Source organism: Astatotilapia calliptera, chromosome 22 (assembly GCF_964374335.1).
Source record: "Astatotilapia calliptera chromosome 22, fAstCal68.1, whole genome shotgun sequence".
NCBI lineage: Eukaryota > Metazoa > Chordata > Actinopteri > Cichliformes > Cichlidae > Astatotilapia > Astatotilapia calliptera.
The window spans coordinates 9,899,393-9,922,276 of NC_137442.1; the positions used below are offsets into that span (position 1 = coordinate 9,899,393).

At 40.3% G+C, this 22,884-nt stretch overlaps 2 long non-coding RNA genes across 3 annotated transcripts; both read right to left on the minus strand.

Moving 5' to 3' along the window:
* Positions 1 to 284: 284 nt before the first annotated feature.
* Positions 285 to 4,838, minus strand: LOC145423630 (uncharacterized). 2 transcript variants are annotated; one of them, XR_013904688.1, is made up of 4 exons: positions 4,355 to 4,838; positions 3,275 to 3,360; positions 3,043 to 3,106; positions 285 to 1,798 (listed from the first exon to the last, which is right to left on the minus strand). It is a non-coding gene; the product is annotated as an uncharacterized LOC145423630 (long non-coding RNA). The 2 variants fall into 2 exon arrangements; XR_013904687.1 differs by lacking the exon at positions 285 to 1,798 and having other exon boundaries at positions 1,937 to 3,106.
* Positions 4,839 to 18,353: 13,515 nt separating this feature from the next.
* LOC145423663 (uncharacterized) lies at positions 18,354 to 22,824 on the minus strand. Its single transcript, XR_013904720.1, has 3 exons — positions 22,475 to 22,824; positions 21,392 to 21,477; positions 18,354 to 21,223 (listed from the first exon to the last, which is right to left on the minus strand). It is a non-coding gene; the product is annotated as an uncharacterized LOC145423663 (long non-coding RNA).
* Between the last annotated feature and the right edge of the window lie 60 nt (positions 22,825 to 22,884).

Below are 22,884 nucleotides of genomic sequence, written 5' to 3' on the forward strand. Positions count from 1 at the left end.
AGGATTTAAAAGGACACTGAGCAGCAGATCAGTCCATGTAGAAACAGGACATAAGGTTAAGGAACAGGGGGGATCATTTGATTGTGATCATTTTTTGATCTGACTCAGTGATGCTGGCTTCTCTCCTGGACACATCTTCCCTTTGCATGCAATTCACTGATGTAGAATAGGTGTAACACGGTGAAGGACCAGGGCGCCTGACTGTAGCATGATAAATAATAAGCTAATCAGAATTGCTTCGCCTACGGAGGCCGAATGTTTGAATAAAACACAGGAAACAGAAATAGAGCCCAAAAATAAATATATTATTTATGTTAAGTTGATGCTGAGTTTATAGACAGATATACAAAAAATAAATATGCAAATATATCACAACAAAAACAATAGTAATAATACAAAACAGCTCATTCCTCATTTCCCCTTTAATTTAATGACTGATATGTTGAAATGGTTTGACACACAGTGAAATGATTTAATGCACAGCAGAAAGTGCATATTCAAATTCATCTCCACATTAAGATGAGTGTAGCCTGGAAAATGGTTAGCCACACAGGACACAAACACTGGGGTTCTTAATGTGCAGTTTTTATTGTCAATAAACAAAAATGTCCTTTGACCTTTACTTTTGTCAAACAGCAGCCATGTGGACTTGTACTGAACACTGACAACATGAGAGGTAACGTGGCAAAGTAACAGAATAAACGATTTTTAAAAAAAGATGTGCCGGCACAATATGAGGAAGAAAGGAAATGAAATAAAATACAAAACACAAAAATACGGCAGTGGCCTCTGTCTGTGCAGAACAAAATACAAAGAGCTAAATCACACAAGGCTCCTTTAAAAAAAAAAAGTGGAAGTGTTACATACATTTTCTATAAACACTGATATTCCACAGCAATCTCAGCTCACTTGGAATACTGCAGCACACAGCTCACAACTTATCCCTTGCATGCAGAAAATAGCCGCTCATACACATACAGGTCCTTTGCATCATCCATTTCAGAAACACATCATCTTGTTAAAATACTGATGTTTTACCACTGCACTACAATTATACCAATATCTTTCAACGAGTTATGTGCATATTTAACAATTCCTTACCAACAATTTAACTTCTTCACAACAATCCGATCCACATCCACAAATAAAAGTAAACAGGAAGTCCCAAGATGCATTTCTTGGTAAGTTTTTTTGGGGAAACTGCAGGTAAAGCCTTAAGCACTGCTCCCCCCGCGACCACAATATGTAACTACACAAACCAATAAAATTAACAGGTTCAAGTGCACATAACATGCAGATAACATGCAGATAACAAAAGAAATAGCACAAGAAATAACATAAAATTACTCAATAACATTGTTGTCTTAACATACATGGAAATAAAGAAACAACATTTTAAGACCCTGTTTTGAACCTTATATGGATATTTGGTTAACTGAAGGTTAACTGGCATGTTTTCTGCAGAATACAGTTAAGTAAATAGAAATACTTGAGTAAAGTAGAATCTAAGCTGGGGCGCTTCTGCTGTTGGTTTGTTTTCTATCAGTGCAACACTGCCACCTTGTGTTTAAACTGTGGGGGGACAAGGGAAAAGTGAAATTTGGATCTTCTCCAGCTTTGATGGCACCATGCCTTTGCTTCACTTCAGTCTATCCACAGTCAGGTTAATTTCTCACCAAGATCTTGCACTGATGAAGCACATCCCAAAGATTCTCAAAGGGGTCAAAATATGGACTTGATGATCCAAGTGTGAAAATGATGCCTCCTGCTCCCCAAACCACTCTTTCATGGTTTGATCCTGGTTAATCATTTTGGAACACACACACACACACACACACACACACACACACACACACACACACACACACACACACACACACACACACACACACACACACACACACACACACACACACACACACACACACAACCATAAGAAGTCCCGTTTGTACTTTGCCACAAGCCATGTGGGGGACACAGCAAACATGTGGAAGAAGGTGCTCTGGTCAGATGAGACCAAAAGGGAACTTTTTGGCCAAAATGCAAAACACTGTGTGTGGCGGAAAACTAACACTGCACATCACTCTGAACACACCATCCCCACTGTCAAATATGGGGGTGGCAGCATCATGCTCTGGGGGTGCTTCTCTTCAGCAGGGACAGGGAAGCTGGTCAGAGTTGATGGGAAGATGGATGGAGCCAAATACAGGGCAATCTTGGAAGAAAACCTCTTAGAGTCTGCAAAAGACCTGAGACTGGGGCAGAGGTTCACCTTCCAGCAGGACAACGACCCTAAACATAAAGCCAGGGCAACAATGGAATGGTTTAAAACAAAACATCCATGTGTTAGAATAGCCCAGTCAAAGTCCAGATCTAAATCCAATCGAGAATCTGTGGCAAGATCTGAAAACTGCTGTTCACAAACGCTGTCCATCCAATCTGACTGAGCTGGAGCTGTTTTGCAAAGAAGAATGGGCAAGGATTTCAGTCTCTAGATGTGCAAAGCTGGTAGAGACATACCTGGTCAAACTTAAGCTCTCCTCTGTCTGCAGCAAACTTGCAGGCAGCACCTTCTCCCCCCTCGCTCACATGCGTAAGTGCTCAGTCGCCTAGTGCCCAAGCTCGGATCATACCAAAATTAGGGGGAATTTACGACTGTGCGCTATGTGCTTCGAATATTGTATAGTTTTTGTTTTATACAGTTGTCAGTCAGGCATCTAACTATGAGACAAATTACACTCCAAAAAACCCCGGGCTTCTGAAACAACAGCCCGGGCTTAAGCCCAGTAATGTCCCACTTGTCAGTCTGGACAGCCCTGACCACCAACCGAAACATATTCATGTCATGAAAGCATATTTTTTAAAAATGGCTAAGCAAACACAGCCAATAACCTTCATTCTGATGATCTGCAGAATGATTTGGGCACAAAACAAATTTCACTGTTCAAAAACTTGCAAACTATATACTGTGTGGACAGTGTGGACTGATCATATCCCACAAACTAAGTTTGTGCAGACTAAACTGTCTTTGTATTCACTTACACAACATGTCTCTCAGGATTAACTGGAGTCATCAGCAACAGCATAGAGCAATCAGGTCTCAAGTCTAATAACAGAAGACAGGAAAAGATCAATAAAGAAACAACTTCCCCAAACCAAAGCACAAATGAAACAATAAGTAAAACAGGTTGATCTAAAGTATAATTAAAGCTCAGCCTGATTAATATAAATGTCACTGACAATTATTAATATATTGGAAAACCAAAATAGTTACCACTCAGTTAAAGACTTTCTGTCCAACTGCTTCTTCTTACAGACTTGTAAGGGTTTGATGTAACCTGGGGAGTGCTGGTCCCGAGCCTCAAAGACCGTAAGAAGCAAGCAGAGGGAGAAAAAACAGAAAATTATTTAGAAACTGATTTGATCCTTAATGGCTGTGCAGCAGTTATAACTTACAACACAGAAGGTCAATGTAGTAGACCTCATACAACCAAATTAGACTAGCACATATAGTACTAAAATCCTCTATTACTGTGTCTGAATTTGTGGCATTAACACTGTTAGTTTAGGCCTAAAGAGATGTGTTTAAAGAAAAGACCACCTAACTTAAATGTAATCATTGCACGCTTGTTAAAAGCTAACTTTCAATATATAAAGTCTCTAATAAGCACAATTACCAGATAAAACATATGGCAGTGTTTATATGTGACACAGGCAACCCCAACATGTTCTGATGATTCAACTGTGGGATTTAGCTTCATTATTTAGAATATAGAAGAAGCTATAAAGCCAACATAGACTTTAACCATTTAGCAAGCCACGAATCTGGTTTATGGCTTTGGACTTTCACAACAAAAAATGTGTCTAAACACATGTTTTAACAAAACAAATACTGTTGTTGTTCTTCTTCTTATTGTTTAAAATGTAATTACACAGATATGTTTGTTAAATGTAAAAGCAGTTTGCTTATGGCTAAAGGCTAGATTTGACATTAATAGATGCCACAGATGTTCAAAAGCTGCCTCAAAGCATTCAAATAAATACAGGGGTTAAGAATAAACGGTTCATATGTTAGAAAGTTTTATATGGACTAAAAACAAGCCCCCAACCTTAACGGCTGCACCTTTCGAAAAGGTTTCTTCTGGGCTCTTATATAATAGCTGCTCACTTTTCTATTTCAATTAATCAAAATAAAGTTTCACTTTTTAAAACTGTGGGGTTAATTTGAAGTAACAGGAGCCGAGAGGTAGCAGCAACGTTAGGCTAACACTAGCTAGCTAGCAAGATCATAAATCTGGTGCTAAACTGAGAGAAGGCACAAAAGCAGTTTGAATAACAGTAAACATTTACTCACCAAATCAGTATATAACGTAAGGAATCACAGCAATGACAAGCGGCTCGATAAAACCATTCTCCACAACGACTTTCCATGAAGTTCGTCTTGAATCGCTAACGAAGAAGAATAAAACCAGCCAAGTGCAGATGAAGTGGGCGAAGATGAAGCAGGGCAGCACGGAGGCGAAAGGAGCGAGGGCAGTGAGACGAGATGAGAAACAGTGTGACGGCCTTTAAGTTCTGGAAAAATATAAACAAAAATCAATAGAAAGCCTTCAACCTGGTTTTATTTAGATTTGTTTAGATTGTGTTCCCCCTCAGACTGACACATCTGAATTAAAACTGATAAACAGGATTTAAAAGGACACTGAGCAACAGATCAGTCCATGTAGAAACAGGACATAAGGTTAAGGAACAGGGGGGATCATTTGATTGTGATCATTTTTTGATCTGACTCAGTGATGCTGGCTTCTCTCCTGGACACATCTTCCCTTTGCATGCAATTCACTGATGTAGAATAGGTGTAACACGGTGAAGGACCAGGGCGCCTGACTGTAGCATGATAAATAATAAGCTAATCAGAATTGCTTCGCCTACGGAGGCCGAATGTTTGAATAAAACACAGTGTTAGGTATTTTAGTACCATGGGAGCATTTACTGGATATTGTTTTATAGTGACATCATGCAGGAAAACTCTGTCATTCAATAAGGCCCCTTTGTTTCAGTGTTTTTCTCTTTGACCCAAGAATTGATGTGTGAGAATCACAGGCTGGTACAAGGTTGAAATACCACAGAGATCACTCCCTCAGCTACATTAGTTTCTTAATCTTTTAGACGCCTGTTGAAGGCCAAATGGTTTGTTTCAGATTTCACTAATGTAAGAACTCTTCGTTTTGTGCCTTGAAAATATGTCGCTGAGATAATCACAATTGTAGCTGAACTAATAAACTACACAAAGGATGCTTCTTCACCCAAGGGCAGGAAGACGCTGCCTTATCTTGGTCTGTACTGGTTTAAACTGATAATCTGCTGTCTCATGAATTTTACCCTCTATATAAACTGTTGTACTTGTGAATAAAGTTGAGTCACTTTGGGAAGACAATCTAAAGCAGTCTCTGTTTTCTTGTTCTCCCAAGCTGCTCCCGAGCTCGTACTAACACGCTGAATGGCATGCTTGAATATTACTTGAGAATATATTTGACTGTGTTACAGACTAAGGGACATTCTCTGCTGATAGGTGAAGGTACATTCTCTGCTGATAGACGTCCACGCCTCGGAAGAAGCCGATCCACGGAGTAGGCCCTGGAAACAGTTTCCTTCACACAGGAAACAGAAATAGAGCCCAAAAATAAATATATTATTTATGTTAAGTTGATGCTGAGTTTATAGACAGATATACAAAAAATAAATATGCATATATCACAACAAAAACAATAGTAATAATACAAAACAGCTCATTCCTCATTTCCCCTTTAATTTAATGACTGATATGTTGAAATGGTTTGACACACAGTGAAATGATTTAATGCTCAGCAGAAAGTGCATATTCAAATTCATCTCCACATTAAGATGAGTGTAGCCTGGAAAATGGTTAGCCACACAGGACACAAACACTGGGGTTCTTAATGTGCAGTTTTTATTGTCAATAACCAAAAATGTCCTTTGACCTTTACTTTTGTCAAACAGCAACCATGTGGACTTGTACTGAACACTGACAACATGAGAGGTAACGTGGCAAAGTAACAGAATAAACGATTTTTAAAAAAAGATGTGCCGGCACAATATGAGGAAGAAAGGAAATGAAATAAAATACAAAACACAAAAATACGGCCGTCAATGAAGTGACCAAAATGCAAATTAATCGAGCCATGATGTCAGAAGCTCTGTTCTTTGTGGGCGTTACCCATTTCAATCAGCCAATAGGGAACGTTGTTGTGGGCGGGGCCTGTTTCAAAGATGAAAGGCAAGAGAATCAGGCTTGTGACATCACAGTCAACCCAACTCTATAAATAGCAGGTGAGACCCACACAGGACAAGCACGTTTCTTACAGTCACGAGCGATTCACTGGATGAACTTTTGTTCTGCTGCCCTCAGTCATATCTGAATATCTGTTTCATTGTAACACCGTAGCGTTGTTTCAAATGTCAAAAATGAGCAACCAAAAAGCAAACCCACAATTTGTGTGCACTTTGCCAAAGAGTACACTGGACAGCCTTATTCAGGTGAGGAAAGCCTTCCAAAACACTCTCTCTGAAAATAACATTTTAAAAGAGGATACAAAGACAGCCAGACAGCAAATCAAACAGCTGATGGCCCAAATTTCCCTGATGCGTGCCGAGCTGGACCAGTATGAGATCCAAGCTGGAGAACTCACTGATGAATCAGTGTCACGCAAAGTGGAAATGAGCAGCGCCACCAAAGAAAAAGGGGATCAGACTTGTTCAGGTCAGACCAACAACTTTGACCTTGACATGAACCGTCTGAAACAGCAGCTTCAGCAGAGGGACAGCGAAATCCTGACCCTGAAACAGGAGAAGGACAGTCTGTCTCCCAAACCTGCACAGCTTCAGACACACGAGAATCCCAAAGTTGTGTGCACGCTGCCAAAGAGTATAGTGGACGACCTTGTTCGGGTTAGGAAAGCCTTCCTAAAAGCTCTGTCCGAAAATAAACGTTTAAAAGAGGATTCAAAGACAGCCAGACAGCAAATCAAACAGCTGATGGCCCAAATTTCCCTGATGGGTACCAAGCTGGAACAATTTAAGATCCAAGCTGGAGAAGAAAAGGAGGAACAGACCATCGCCTTTGACCTTGAAATGAACTGTGTGAAAGAGCAGCTTGGGCAGAGTGACAGCAAAATCCTGATCCTGAAACAGGAGAAGGAAAGTCTGTCTGCTGAGCTCGCACAGCTTCAGCAACACCAGGCCTCTCTGGCAGACACTCTGTGGAATGAGAAAAAACACAGAGAGAATCTGGAGCAGGAGAAGAAAGTGCTGGAGGAAGAAAGTAAAGTCCTGGAAGAGCAGAAAGTGGTGAAGGACACAAAAGAAATTCAGAAAATTCTGGACGAGCAGACCCAAGAATTAGTGGAGGCAAAGACTGAGACAGTAGAGACGGCAACCCCAGAGTCGCCCTCATCAGAAACCCTCCAGGTGTATCACAGTGCAGATGAGACCAAACAAATACTGGAGACAAAGGCTGAAACACCAACACTGGAGAAAACACTGCAAATGGAGGATAAGTTGCGCGTCAACAGACTGATCCAGTCGGTGGTTTTTCAGGCCATAGAAAAAGTCTCCTCTAAATACAAGCTCTTCACAGAGCGCCTCACTCCCGACTGCATCAGCGATCGCCTGATTGAGAAAATCTGGCCTGATGTTGAGAAGAAACATTTGGATCTGTCCCCAAAACGGCTGAAAAATCTAGACAAGGCCATTCTCAAGAATCTTTCCAAAGCACATAACTGCAAGGAAAAATATTTGATTTTTAATCTGAGGGAACAGCTTGATAATATTACTGTCCCAGCCTTCACCGAAAAGCTGTTGTCATTACCAAGAAGAGTCCTCAGTGTCTCTAAACACAGAGAAGAGTACAAGGAAGTGGTGAAAAACGTCACTAAAGATCTGGTAATGCACGCTATGAGCCAAGAAAATGAGACGACAACATGGCGTCCAGGAACATCAGATTTTATTATACAGAAGCTTTCCCATAAGATCTGGAACAAAATTCTGTCCAAAAACTACAAAATGTCCTTGGAGAACATTGAACAACTCGCCCTGACGGTGTACAACGAACTCCATGACAGGTGGGATTCTCCAGCACTCTTATTGAAGTCAAGCAACCCAGTGGTTGACGAAGCAATCGTCAAAACCTTCAAAAAACACGCCAAACTGAGGAGCCAAAACATCATCTTTAGGGCTTTCTCGTGTGCACGCTAAAATTGAACTGACACGTGCATGCCACTATGTGGCAAAACTCTTAAAGTGGCTTAAAATATTCATTGAAATTGGGCATCTAAATTTAATTTTAAGACCAGGTGGTTAAAAAGAACCCCTCTTCTTCTCCCAACTTCCTTCCCTCATCACCAACTGGCCGAGGCAGATGGCCACCCCATCCCAGAGCCTGGGTCTGCCGGAGGTTTCTCTCTTTTCAAAGAGAGTTTTTCCTTCCCACTGTCGCCAAAGTGCTTGCTCTAGGGGGTTGGACTTTTTGTGCAATATTGTAGGGTCTTGACCTTACAATATAAAGCACCATGAGGGAAGTGTTGTTGGAGTTTGGTGCTGTTTCTTAGCTCAAAATGTCCAATTACAACAGGACATTTTGAGTTCAGAAACAGCACCAAACCACAAAATAAAATAAAAAATAAAAAAACCTTTGAATTTGTGCTTTGTTCTATTTGCTGTAAATTTGCTAAGAATGTCATATCAGATTAGAATTGTGTGTCTCAATATCATGTATCGTAGCATCGCCCTGTAGTTCAATTTGAAGTGGATGTCACAGTAATGTGTTTCTGTATGTGTGAAAAACACGGGAGATACTCAAAGTATAACCGGTGTTTGAGGTTAGCTGGTTGCATTTGTTTAGATATTCTACTCTCCGTGTTCCAGATCCCCAGAATTGATATTTTCACCAAATGGTCTTTTCTGCCTGCCAGTGTGCAGTTTTCAAGATTAAAGACTTTGGATAAGAAGAAAAATAAATCCCCACTCCTGGAAATGCATCTAGCCTTCATAACAATATTATTTACAGACAATTAATTATTCTAATTTTGAATAGAAAGCCTTCAACCTGGTTTTATTTAGATTTGTTTAGATTGTGTTCCCCCTCAGACTGACACATCTGAATTAAAACTGATAAACAGGATTTAAAAGGACACTGAGCAACAGATCAGTCCATGTAGAAACAGGACATAAGGTTAAGGAACAGGGGGGATCATTTGATTGTGGTCATTTTTTGATCTGACTCAGTGATGCTGGCTTCTCTCCTGGACACATCTTCTCTTTGCATGCAATTCACTGATGTAGAATAGGTGTAACACGGTGAAGGACCAGGGCGCCTGACTGTAGCATGATAAATAATAAGCTAATCAGAATTGCTTCGCCTACGGAGGCCGAATGTTTGAATAAAACACAGGAAACACAAATAGAGCCCAAAAATAAATATATTATTTATGTTAAGTTGATGCTGAGTTTATAGACAGATATACAAAAAATAAATATGCAAATATATCACAACAAAAACAATAGTAATAATACAAAACAGCTCATTCCTCATTTCCCCTTTAATTTAATGACTGATATGTTGAAATGGTTTGACACACAGTGAAATGATTTAATGCTCAGCAGGAAGTGCATATTCAAATTCATCTCCACATTAAGATGAGTGTAGCCTGGAAAATGGTTAGCCACACAGGACACAAACACTGGGGTTCTTAACGTGCAGTTTTTATTGTCAATAACCAAAAATGTCCTTTGACCTTTACTTTTGTCAAACAGCAACCATGTGGACTTGTACTGAACACTGACAACATGAGAGGTAACGTGGCAAAGTAACAGAATAAACGATTTAAAAAAAAAGATGTGCCGGCACAATATGAGGAAGAAAGGAAATGAAATAAAATACAAAACACAAAAATACGGCAGTGGCCTCTGTCTGTGCAGAACAAAATACAAAGAGCTAAATCACACAAGGCTCCTTTAAAAAAAAAAAAAGTGGAAGTGTTAAATACATTTTCTATAAACACTGATATTCCACAGCAATCTCAGCTCACTTGGAATACTGCAGCACACAGCTCACAACTTATCCCTTGCATGCAGAAAATAGCCGCTCATACACATACAGGTCCTTTGCATCATCCATTTCAGAAACACATCATCTTGTTAAAATACTGATGTTTTACCACTGCACTACAATTATACCAATATCTTTCAACGAGTTATGTGCATATTTAACAATTCCTTACCAACAATTTAACTTCTTCACAACAATCCGATCCACATCCACAAATAAAAGTAAACAGGAAGTCCCAAGATGCATTTCTTGGTAAGTTTTTTTGGGGAAACTGCAGGTAAAGCCTTAAGCACTGCTCCCCCCGTGACCACAATATGTAACTACACAAACCAATAAAATTAACAGGTTCAAGTGCACATAACATGCAGATAACATGCAGATAACAAAAGAAATAGCACAAGAAATAACATAAAATTACTCAATAACATTGTTGTCTTAACATACATGGAAATAAAGAAACAACATTTTAAGACCCTGTTTTGAACCTTATATGGATATTTGGTTAACTGAAGGTTAACTGGCATGTTTTCTGCTACTGCAAACATACGAAATCCCATCTCATCTTTAGGTTGCTGCTCTGCGCTGGTCCTTTTCAGCTCATCTTTGTCAGGATTTGGATGGAAGACTTTATAATAAATAACTTTAAGTATTAGACCGAGGACGTAAACTGCAATAACACAGGCAGCTGTGATTAAAGCGTGCATGGGCTGTATCACAAAATCAGGAAGATGTTTGCTCATCTTCCAGCACCACACAGCACAGAGGATGCAAATATCAGTCATTATCAGTCAATAACCAGCATTTTTCCGTCTACAGAAAATGAAAATGGACTTTCTTTTGGTACTGTCACGAATACCTCGTACATTAAGGGATAGTATTTTTAAGGAACTGAAATGTAAGTCTGCCATAGGGGAAGAAGGGAACAAATAAAGTGAACTGGATGTCTGTTATTAAATTAACTGAAACTTGTAACGTGCTAAGGTATAAACACCTAAAGAAGATGCTCTCAAAAGGGAACAATAAGTTTTCAGTACCTCAGTAAAATTTATCAGACTGTTTTTTCTTTTTTCAATGAAGTGACCAAAATGCAAATTAATCGAGCCATGACGTCAGAAACTCTGTTCTTTGTGGGCGTTACCTATTTTCAATCAGACAATGGGGAACGTTGTTGTGGGCGGGGCCTGTTTCAAAGATGAAAGGCAAGAGAATCAGGCTTGTGACATCACAGTCAACCCAACTCTATAAATAGCAGGTGAGACCCACACAGGACAAGCACGTTTCTTACAGTCACGAGCGATTCACTGGATGAACTTTTGTTCTGCTGCCCTCAGTCATATCTGAATATCTGTTTCATTGTAACACCGTAGCGTTGTTTCAAATGTCAAAAATGAGCAACCAAAAAGCAAACCCACAATTTGTGTGCACTTTGCCAAAGAGTACACTGGACAGCCTTATTCAGGTGAGGAAAGCCTTCCAAAACACTCTCTCTGAAAATAACATTTTAAAAGAGGATACAAAGACAGCCAGACAGCAAATCAAACAGCTGATGGCCCAAATTTCCCTGATGCGTGCCGAGCTGGACCAGTATGAGATCCAAGCTGGAGAACTCACTGATGAATCAGTGTCACGCAAAGTGGAAATGAGCAGCGCCACCAAAGAAAAAGGGGATCAGACTTGTTCAGGTCAGACCAACAACTTTGACCTTGACATGAACCGTCTGAAACAGCAGCTTCAGCAGAGGGACAGCGAAATCCTGACCCTGAAACAGGAGAAGGACAGTCTGTCTCCCAAACCTGCACAGCTTCAGACACACGAGAATCCCAAAGTTGTGTGCACGCTGCCAAAGAGTATAGTGGACGACCTTGTTCGGGTTAGGAAAGCCTTCCTAAAAGCTCTGTCCGAAAATAAACGTTTAAAAGAGGATTCAAAGACAGCCAGACAGCAAATCAAACAGCTGATGGCCCAAATTTCCCTGATGGGTACCAAGCTGGAACAATTTAAGATCCAAGCTGGAGAAGAAAAGGAGGAACAGACCATCGCCTTTGACCTTGAAATGAACTGTGTGAAAGAGCAGCTTGGGCAGAGTGACAGCAAAATCCTGATCCTGAAACAGGAGAAGGAAAGTCTGTCTGCTGAGCTCGCACAGCTTCAGCAACACCAGGCCTCTCTGGCAGACACTCTGTGGAATGAGAAAAAACACAGAGAGAATCTGGAGCAGGAGAAGAAAGTGCTGGAGGAAGAAAGTAAAGTCCTGGAAGAGCAGAAAGTGGTGAAGGACACAAAAGAAATTCAGAAAATTCTGGACGAGCAGACCCAAGAATTAGCGGAGGCAAAGACTGAGACAGTAGAGACGGCAACCCCAGAGTCGCCCTCATCAGAAACCCTCCAGGTGTATCACAGTGCAGATGAGACCAAACAAATACTGGAGACAAAGGCTGAAACATCAACACTGGAGAAAACACTGAAAATGGAGGATAAGTTGCGCGTCAACAGACTGATCCAGTCGGTGGTTTCTCAGGCCATAGAAAAAGTCTCCTCTAAATACAAGCTCTTCACAGAGCGCCTCACTCCCGACTGCATCAGCGATCGCCTGATTGAGAAAATCTGGCCTGATGTTGAGAAGAAACATTTGGATCTGTCCCCAAAACGGCTGAAAAATCTAGACAAGGCCATTCTCAAGAATCTTTCCAAAGCACATAACTGCAAGGAAAAATATTTGATTTTTAATCTGAGGGAACAGCTTGATAATATTACTGTCCCAGCCTTCACCGAAAAGCTGTTGTCATTACCAAGAAGAGTCCTCAGTGTCTCTAAACACAGAGAAGAGTACAAGGAAGTGGTGAAAAACGTCACTAAAGATCTGGTAATGCACGCTATGAGACAAGAAAATGAGACGACAACATGGCGTCCAGGAACATCAGATTTTGTTATACAGAAGCTTTCCCATAAGATCTGGAACAAAATTCTGTCCAAAAACTACAAAATGTCCTTGGAGAACATTGAACAACTCGCCCTGACGGTGTACAACGAACTCCATGACAGGTGGGATTCTCCAGCACTCTTATTGAAGTCAAGCAACCCAGTGGTTGACGAAGCAATCATCAAAAGCTTCAAAAAACACGCCAAACTGAGGAGCCAAAACATCATCTTTAGGGCTTTCTCGTGTGCACGCTAAAATTGAACTGACACGTGCATGCCACTATGTGGCAAAACTCTTAAAGTGGCTTAAAATATTCATTTAAATTGGGCATCTAAATTTAATTTTAAAACCAGGTGGTTAAAAAGAACCCCTCTTCTTCTCCCAACTTCCTTCCCTCATCACCAACTGGCCGAGGCAGATGGCCACCCCATCCCAGAGCCTGGGTCTGCCGGAGGTTTCTCTCTTTTCAAAGAGAGTTTTTCCTTCCCACTGTCGCCAAAGTGCTTGCTCTAGGGGGTTGGACTTTTTGTGCAATATTGTAGGGTCTTGACCTTACAATATAAAGCACCATGAGGGAAGTGTTGTTGGGGCTTGGTGCTGTTTCTTAGCTCAAAATGTCCAATTACAACAGGACATTTTGAGTTCAGAAACAGCACCAAACCACAAAATAAAATAAAATTAAAATTAAAAATAAAAAAAACCTTTGAATTTGTGCTTTGTTCTATTTGCTGTAAATTTGCTAAGAATGTCATATCAGATTAGAATTGTGTGTCTCAATATCATGTATCGTAGCATCGCCCTGTAGTTCAATTTGAAGTGGATGTCACAGTAATGTCTTTCTGTATGTGTGAAAAACACGGGAGATACTCAAAGTATAACCGGTGTTTGAGGTTAGCTGGTTGCATTTGTTTAGATATTCTACTCTCCGTGTTCCAGATCCCCAGAATTGATATTTTCACCAAATGGTCTTTTCTGCCTGCCAGTGTGTCATGCAGTTTTCAAGATTAAAGACTTTGGATAAGAAGAAAAATAAATCCCCACTCCTGGAAATGCATCTAGCCTTCATAACAATATTATTTACAGACAATTAATTATTTTAATTTTGAATAGAAAGCCTTCAACCTGGTTTTATTTAGATTTGTTTAGATTGTGTTCCCCCTCAGACTGACACATCTGAATTAAAACTGATAAACAGGATTTAAAAGGACACTGAGCAACAGATCAGTCCATGTAGAAACAGGACATAAGGTTAAGGAACAGGGGGGATCATTTGATTGTGGTCATTTTTTGATCTGACTCAGTGATGCTGGCTTCTCTCCTGGACACATCTTCCCTTTGCATGCAATTCACTGATGTAGAATAGGTGTAACACGGTGAAGGACCAGGGCGCCTGACTGTAGCATGATAAATAATAAGCTAATCAGAATTGCTTCGCCTACGGAGGCCGAATGTTTGAATAAAACACAGGAAACACAAATAGAGCCCAAAAATAAATATATTATTTATGTTAAGTTGATGCTGAGTTTATAGACAGATATACAAAAAATAAATATGCAAATATATCACAACAAAAACAATAGTAATAATACAAAACAGCTCATTCCTCATTTCCCCTTTAATTTAATGACTGATATGTTGAAATGGTTTGACACACAGTGAAATGATTTAATGCTCAGCAGGAAGTGCATATTCAAATTCATCTCCACATTAAGATGAGTGTAGCCTGGAAAATGGTTAGCCACACAGGACACAAATACTGGGGTTCTTAATGTGCAGTTTTTATTGTCAATAAACAAAAATGTCCTTTGACCTTTACTTTTGTCAAACAGCAGCCATGTGGACTTGTACTGAACACTGACAACATGAGAGGTAACGTGGCAAAGTAACAGAATAAACGATTTTTAAAAAAAGATGTGCCGGCACAATATGAGGAAGAAAGGAAATGAAATAAAATACAAAAAAACACAAAAATACGGCCGTCAATGAAGTGACCAAAATGCAAATTAATCGAGCCATGACGTCAGAAGCTCTGTTCTTTGTGGGCGTTACCCATTTCAATCAGCCAATAGGGAACGTTGTTGTGGGCGGGGCCTGTTTCAAAGATGAAAGGCAAGAGAATCAGGCTTGTGACATCACAGTCAACCCAACTCTATAAATAGCAGGTGAGACCCACACAGGACAAGCACGTTTCTTACAGTCACGAGCGATTCACTGGATGAACTTTTGTTCTGCTGCCCTCAGTCATATCTGAATATCTGTTTCATTGTAACACCGTAGCGTTGTTTCAAATGTCAAAAATGAGCAACCAAAAAGCAAACCCACAATTTGTGTGCACTTTGCCAAAGAGTACACTGGACAACCTTATTCAGGTGAGGAAAGCCTTCCAAAACACTCTCTCTGAAAATAACATTTTAAAAGAGGATACAAAGACAGCCAGACAGCAAATCAAACAGCTGATGGCCCAAATTTCCCTGATGCGTGCCGAGCTGGACCAGTATGAGATCCAAGCTGGAGAACTCACTGATGAATCAGTGTCACGCAAAGTGGAAATGAGCAGCGCCACCAAAGAAAAAGGGGATCAGACTTGTTCAGGTCAGACCAACAACTTTGACCTTGACATGAACCGTCTGAAACAGCAGCTTCAGCAGAGGGACAGCGAAATCCTGACCCTGAAACAGGAGAAGGACAGTCTGTCTCCCAAACCTGCACAGCTTCAGACACACGAGAATCCCAAAGTTGTGTGCACGCTGCCAAAGAGTATAGTGGACGACCTTGTTCGGGTTAGGAAAGCCTTCCTAAAAGCTCTGTCCGAAAATAAACGTTTAAAAGAGGATTCAAAGACAGCCAGACAGCAAATCAAACAGCTGATGGCCCAAATTTCCCTGATGGGTACCAAGCTGGAACAATTTAAGATCCAAGCTGGAGAAGAAAAGGAGGAACAGACCATCGCCTTTGACCTTGAAATGAACTGTGTGAAAGAGCAGCTTGGGCAGAGTGACAGCAAAATCCTGATCCTGAAACAGGAGAAGGAAAGTCTGTCTGCTGAGCTCGCACAGCTTCAGAAACACCAGGCCTCTCTGGCAGACACTCTGTGGAATGAGAAAAAACACAGAGAGAATCTGGAGCAGGAGAAGAAAGTGCTGGAGGAAGAAAGTAAAGTCCTGGAAGAGCAGAAAGTGGTGAAGGACACAAAAGAAATTCAGAAAAATCTGGACGAGCAGACCCAAGAATTAGCAGAGGCAAAGACTGAGACAGTAGAGACGGCAACCCCAGAGTCGCCCTCATCAGAAACCCTCCAGGTGTATCACAGTGCAGATGAGACCAACCAAATACTGGAGACAAAGGCTGAAACACCAACACTGGAGAAAACACTGAAAATGGAGGATAAGTTGCGCGTCAACAGACTGATCCAGTCGGTGGTTTTTCAGGCCATAGAAAAAGTCTCCTCTAAATACAAGCTCTTCACAGAGCGCCTCACTCCCGACTGCATCAGCGATCGCCTGATTGAGAAAATCTGGCCTGATGTTGAGAAGAAACATTTGGATCTGTCCCCAAAACGGCTGAAAAATCTAGACAAGGCCATTCTCAAGAATCTTTCCAAAGCACATAACTGCAAGGAAAAATATTTGATTTTTAATCTGAGGGAACAGCTTGATAATATTACTGTCCCAGCCTTCACCGAAAAGCTGTTGTCATTACCAAGAAGAGTCCTCAGTGTCTCTAAACACAGAGAAGAGTACAAGGAAGTGGTGAAAAACGTCACTAAAGATCTGGTAATGCACGCTATGAACCAAGAAAATGAGACGACAACATGGCGTCCAGGAACATCAGATTTTATTATACAGAAGCTTTCCCATAAGATCTGGAACAAAATTCTGTCCAAAAACTACAAAATGTCCTTGGAGAACATTGAACAACTCGCCCTGACGGTGTACAACGAACTCCATGACAGGTGGGATTCTCCAGCACTCTTATTGAAGTCAAGCAACCCAGTGGTTGACGAAGCAATCATCAAAAGCTTCAAAAAACACGCCAAACTGAGGAGCCAAAACATCATCTTTAGGGCTTTCTCGTGTGCACGCTAAAATTGAACTGACACGTGCATGCCACTATGTGGCAAAACTCTTAAAGTGGCTTAAAATATTCATTGAAATTGGGCATCTAAATTTAATTTTAAGACCAGGTGGTTAAAAAGAACCCCTCTTCTTCTCCCAACTTCCTTCCCTCATCACCAACTGGCCGAGGCAGATGGCCACCCCATCCCAGAGCCTGGGTCTGCCGGAGGTTTCTCTCTTTTCAAAGAGAGTTTTTCCTTCCCACTGTCGCCAAAGTGCTTGCTCTAGGGGGTTGGACTTTTTGTGCAATATTGTAGGGTCTTGACCTTACAATATAAAGCACCATGAGGGAAGTGTTGTTGGAGTTTGGTGCTGTTTCTTAGCTCAAAATGTCCAATTACAACAGGACATTTTGAGTTCAGAAACAGCACCAAACCACAAAATAAAATAAAATAAAAATAAAAAATAAAAAAAAACTTTGAATTTGTGCTTTGTTCTATTTGCTGTAAATTTGCTAAGAATGTCATATCAGATTAGAATTGTGTGTCTCAATATCATGTATCGTAGCATCACCCTGTAGTTCAATTTGAAGTGGATGTCACAGTAATGTCTTTCTGTATGTGTGAAAAACACGGGAGACACTCAAAGTATAACCGGTGTTTGAGGTTAGCTGGTTGCATTTGCTTAGATATTCTACTCTCCGTGTTCCAGATCCCCAGAATTGATATTTTCACCAAATGGTCTTTTCTGCCTGCCAGTGTGTCATGCAGTTTTCAAGATTAAAGACTTTGGATAAGAAGAAAAATAAATCCCCACTCCTGGAAATGCATCTAGCCTTCATAACAATATTATTTACAGACAATTAATTATTTTAATTTTGAATAGAAAGCCTTCAACCTGGTTTTATTTAGATTTGTTTAGATTGTGTTCCCCCTCAGACTGACACATCTGAATTAAAACTGATAAACAGGATTTAAAAGGACACTGAGCAGCAGATCAGTCCATGTAGAAACAGGACATAAGGTTAAGGAACAGGGGGGATCATTTGATTGTGATCATTCTTTGATCTGACTCAGTGATGCTGGCTTCTCTCCTGGACACATCTTCTCTTTGCATGCAATTCACTGATGTAGAATAGGTGTAACACGGTGAAGGACCAGGGCGCCTGACTGTAGCATGATAAATAATAAGCTAATCAGAATTGCTTCGCCTACGGAGGCCGAATGTTTGAATAAAACACAGGAAACAGAAATAGAGCCCAAAAATAAATATATTATTTATGTTAAGTTGATGCTGAGTTTATAGACAGATATACAAAAAATAAATATGCAAATATATCACAACAAAAACAATAGTAATAATACAAAACAGCTCATTCCTCATTTCCCCTTTAATTTAATGACTGATATGTTGAAATGGTTTGACACACAGTGAAATGATTTAATGCTCAGCAGAAAGTGCATATTCAAATTCATCTCCACATTAAGATGAGTGTAGCCTGGAAAATGGTTAGCCACACAGGACACAAACACTGGGGTTCTTAATGTGCAGTTTTTATTGTCAATAAACAAAAATGTCCTTTGACCTTTACTTTTGTCAAACAGCAGCCATGTGGACTTGTACTGAACACTGACAACATGAGAGGTAACGTGGCAAAGTAACAGAATAAACGATTTTTAAAAAAAGATGTGCCGGCACAATATGAGGAAGAAAGGAAATGAAATAAAATACAAAACACAAAAATACGGCAGTGGCCTCCGTCTGTGCAGAACAAAATACAAAGAGCTAAATCACACAAGGCTCCTTTAAAAAAAAAAAAAGTGGAAGTGTTACATACATTTTCTATAAACACTGATATTCCACAGCAATCTCAGCTCACTTGGAATACTGCAGCACACAGCTCACAACTTATCCCTTGCATGCAGAAAATAGCCGCTCATACACATACAGGTCCTTTGCATCATCCATTTCAGAAACACATCATCTTGTTAAAATACTGATGTTTTACCACTGCACTACAATTATACCAATATCTTTCAACGAGTTATGTGCATATTTAACAATTCCTTACCAACAATTTAACTTCTTCACAACAATCCGATCCACATCCACAAATAAAAGTAAACAGGAAGTCCCAAGATGCATTTCTTGGTAAGTTTTTTTGGGGAAACTGCAGGTAAAGCCTTAAGCACTGCTCCCCCCGTGACCACAATATGTAACTACACAAACCAATAAAATTAACAGGTTCAAGTGCACATAACATGCAGATAACATGCAGATAACATGCAGATAACAAAAGAAATAGCACAAGAAATAACATAAAATTACTCAATAACATTGTTGTCTTAACATACATGGAAACAAAGAAACAACATTTTAAGGCCCTGTTTTGAACCTTATATGGATATTTGGTTAACTGAAGGTTAACTGGCATGTTTTCTGCAGAATACAGTTAAGTAAATAGAAATACTTGAGTAAAGTAGAATCTAAGCTGGGGCGCTTCTGCTGTTGGTTTGTTTTCTATCAGTGCAACACTGCCACCTTGTGTTTAAACTGTGGGGGGACAAGGGAAAAGTGAAATTTGGATCTTCTCCAGCTTTGATGGCACCATGCCTTTGCTTCACTTCAGTCTATCCACAGTCAGGTTAATTTCTCACCAAGATCTTGCACTGATGAAGCACATCCCAAAGATTCTCAAAGGGGTCAAAATATGGACTTGATGATCCAAGTGTGAAAATGATGCCTCCTGCTCCCCAAACCACTCTTTCATGGTTTGATCCTGGTTAATCATTTTGGAACACACACACACACACACACACACACACACACACACACACACACACACACACACACACACACACACACACACACACACACACACACACACACACACACACACACACACACACACACACACACACACACACACACACACACAACAGAAAACCATAAGAAGTCCTGTTTGCAGTTTGCCACAAGCCATGTGGGGGACACAGCAAACATGTGGAAGAAGGTGCTCTGGTCAGATGAGACCAAAAGGGAACTTTTTGGCCAAAATGCAAAACACTGTGTGTGGCGGAAAACTAACACTGCACATCACTCTGAACACACCATCCCCACTGTCAAATATGGGGGTGGCAGCATCATGCTCTGGGGGTGCTTCTCTTCAGCAGGGACAGGGAAGCTGGTCAGAGTTGATGGGAAGATGGATGGAGCCAAATACAGGGCAATCTTGGAAGAAAACCTCTTAGAGTCTGCAAAAGACCTGAGACTGGGGCAGAGGTTCACCTTCCAGCAGGACAACGACCCTAAACATAAAGCCAGGGCAACAATGGAATGGTTTAAAACAAAACATCCATGTGTTAGAATAGCCCAGTCAAAGTCCAGATCTAAATCCAATCGAGAATCTGTGGCAAGATCTGAAAACTGCTGTTCACAAACGCTGTCCATCCAATCTGACTGAGCTGGAGCTGTTTTGCAAAGAAGAATGGGCAAGGATTTCAGTCTCTAGATGTGCAAAGCTGGTAGAGACATACCTGGTCAAACTTAAGCTCTCCTCTGTCTGCAGCAAACTTGCAGGCAGCACCTTCTCCCCCCTCGCTCACATGCGTAAGTGCTCAGTCGCCTAGTGCCCAAGCTCGGATCATACCAAAATTAGGGGGAATTTACGACTGTGCGCTATGTGCTTCGAATATTGTATAGTTTTTGTTTTATACAGTTGTCAGTCAGGCATCTAACTATGAGACAAATTACACTCCAAAAAACCCCGGGCTTCTGAAACAACAGCCCGGGCTTAAGCCCAGTAATGTCCCACTTGTCAGTCTGGACAGCCCTGACCACCAACCGAAACATATTCATGTCATGAAAGCATATTTTTTAAAAATGGCTAAGCAAACACAGCCAATAACCTTCATTCTGATGATCTGCAGAATGATTTGGGCACAAAACAAATTTCACTGTTCAAAAACTTGCAAACTATATACTGTGTGGACAGTGTGGACTGATCATATCCCACAAACTAAGTTTGTGCAGACTAAACTGTCTTTGTATTCACTTACACAACATGTCTCTCAGGATTAACTGGAGTCATCAGCAACAGCATAGAGCAATCAGGTCTCAAGTCTAATAACAGAAGACAGGAAAAGATCAATAAAGAAACAACTTCCCCAAACCAAAGCACAAATGAAACAATAAGTAAAACAGGTTGATCTAAAGTATAATTAAAGCTCAGCCTGATTAATATAAATGTCACTGACAATTATTAATATATTGGAAAACCAAAATAGTTACCACTCAGTTAAAGACTTTCTGTCCAACTGCTTCTTCTTACAGACTTGTAAGGGTTTGATGTAACCTGGGGAGTGCTGGTCCCGAGCCTCAAAGACCATAAGAAGCAAGCAGAGGGAGAAAAAACAGAAAATTATTTAGAAACTGATTTGATCCTTAATGGCTGTGCAGCAGTTATAACTTACAACACAGAAGGTCAATGTAGTAGACCTCATACAACCAAATTAGACTAGCACATATAGTACTAAAATCCTCTATTACTGTGTCTGAATTTGTGGCATTAACACTGTTAGTTTAGGCCTAAAGAGATGTGTTTAAAGAAAAGACCACCTAACTTAAATGTAATCATTGCACGCTTGTTAAAAGCTAACTTTCAATATATAAAGTCTCTAATAAGCACAATTACCAGATAAAACATATGGCAGTGTTTATATGTGACACAGGCAACCCCAACATGTTCTGATGATTCAACAGTGGGATTTAGCTTCATTATTTAGAATATAGAAGAAGCTATAAAGCCAACATAGACTTTAACCATTTAGCAAGTCACGAATCTGGTTTATGGCTTTGGACTTTCACAACAAAAAATGTGTCTAAACACATGTTTTAACAAAACAAATACTGTTGTTGTTCTTCTTCTTCTTATTGTTTAAAATGTAATTACACAGATATGTTTGTTAAATGTAAAAGCAGTTTGCTTATGGCTAAAGGCTAGATTCGACATTAATAGATGCCACAGATGTTCAAAAGCTGCCTCAAAGCATTCAAATAAATACAGGGGTTAAGAATAAACGGTTCATATGTTAGAAAGTTTTATATGGACTATAAACAAGCCCCCAACCTTAACGGCTGCACCTTTCGAAAAGATTTCTTCTGGGCTCTTATATAATAGCTGCTCACTTTTCTATTTCAATTAATCAAAATAAAGTTTCACTTTTTAAAACTGTGGGGTTAATTTGAAGTAACAGGAGCCGAGAGGTAGCAGCAACGTTAGGCTAACACTAGCTAGCTAGCAAGATCATAAATCTGGTGCTAAACTGAGAGAAGGCACAAAAGCAGTTTGAATAACAGTAAACATTTACTCACCAAATCAGTATGTAACGTAAGGAATCACAGCAATGACAAGCGGCTCGATAAAACCATTCTCCACAACGACTTTCCATGAAGCTCGTCTTGAATCGCTAACGAAGAAGAATAAAACCAGCCAAGTGCAGATGAAGTGGGCGAAGATGAAGCAGGGCAGCACGGAGGCGAAAGGAGCGAGGGCAGTGAGACGAGATGAGAAACAGTGTGACGGCCTTTAAGTTCTGGAAAAATATAAGCAAATATCAACCCAATAATTTCTTACAACTTAAACATAAACGAAAGTTAACTTAATCTGATTCAACAGGTTAAAAAAGTGGGTAAAAAAATTATTTTAAACCCTCCCGTCGCCCCATCTGACATTCGGCAAACAAAACATTTCCACCACACCTCTCCAGGGGGCTCTTAAAATC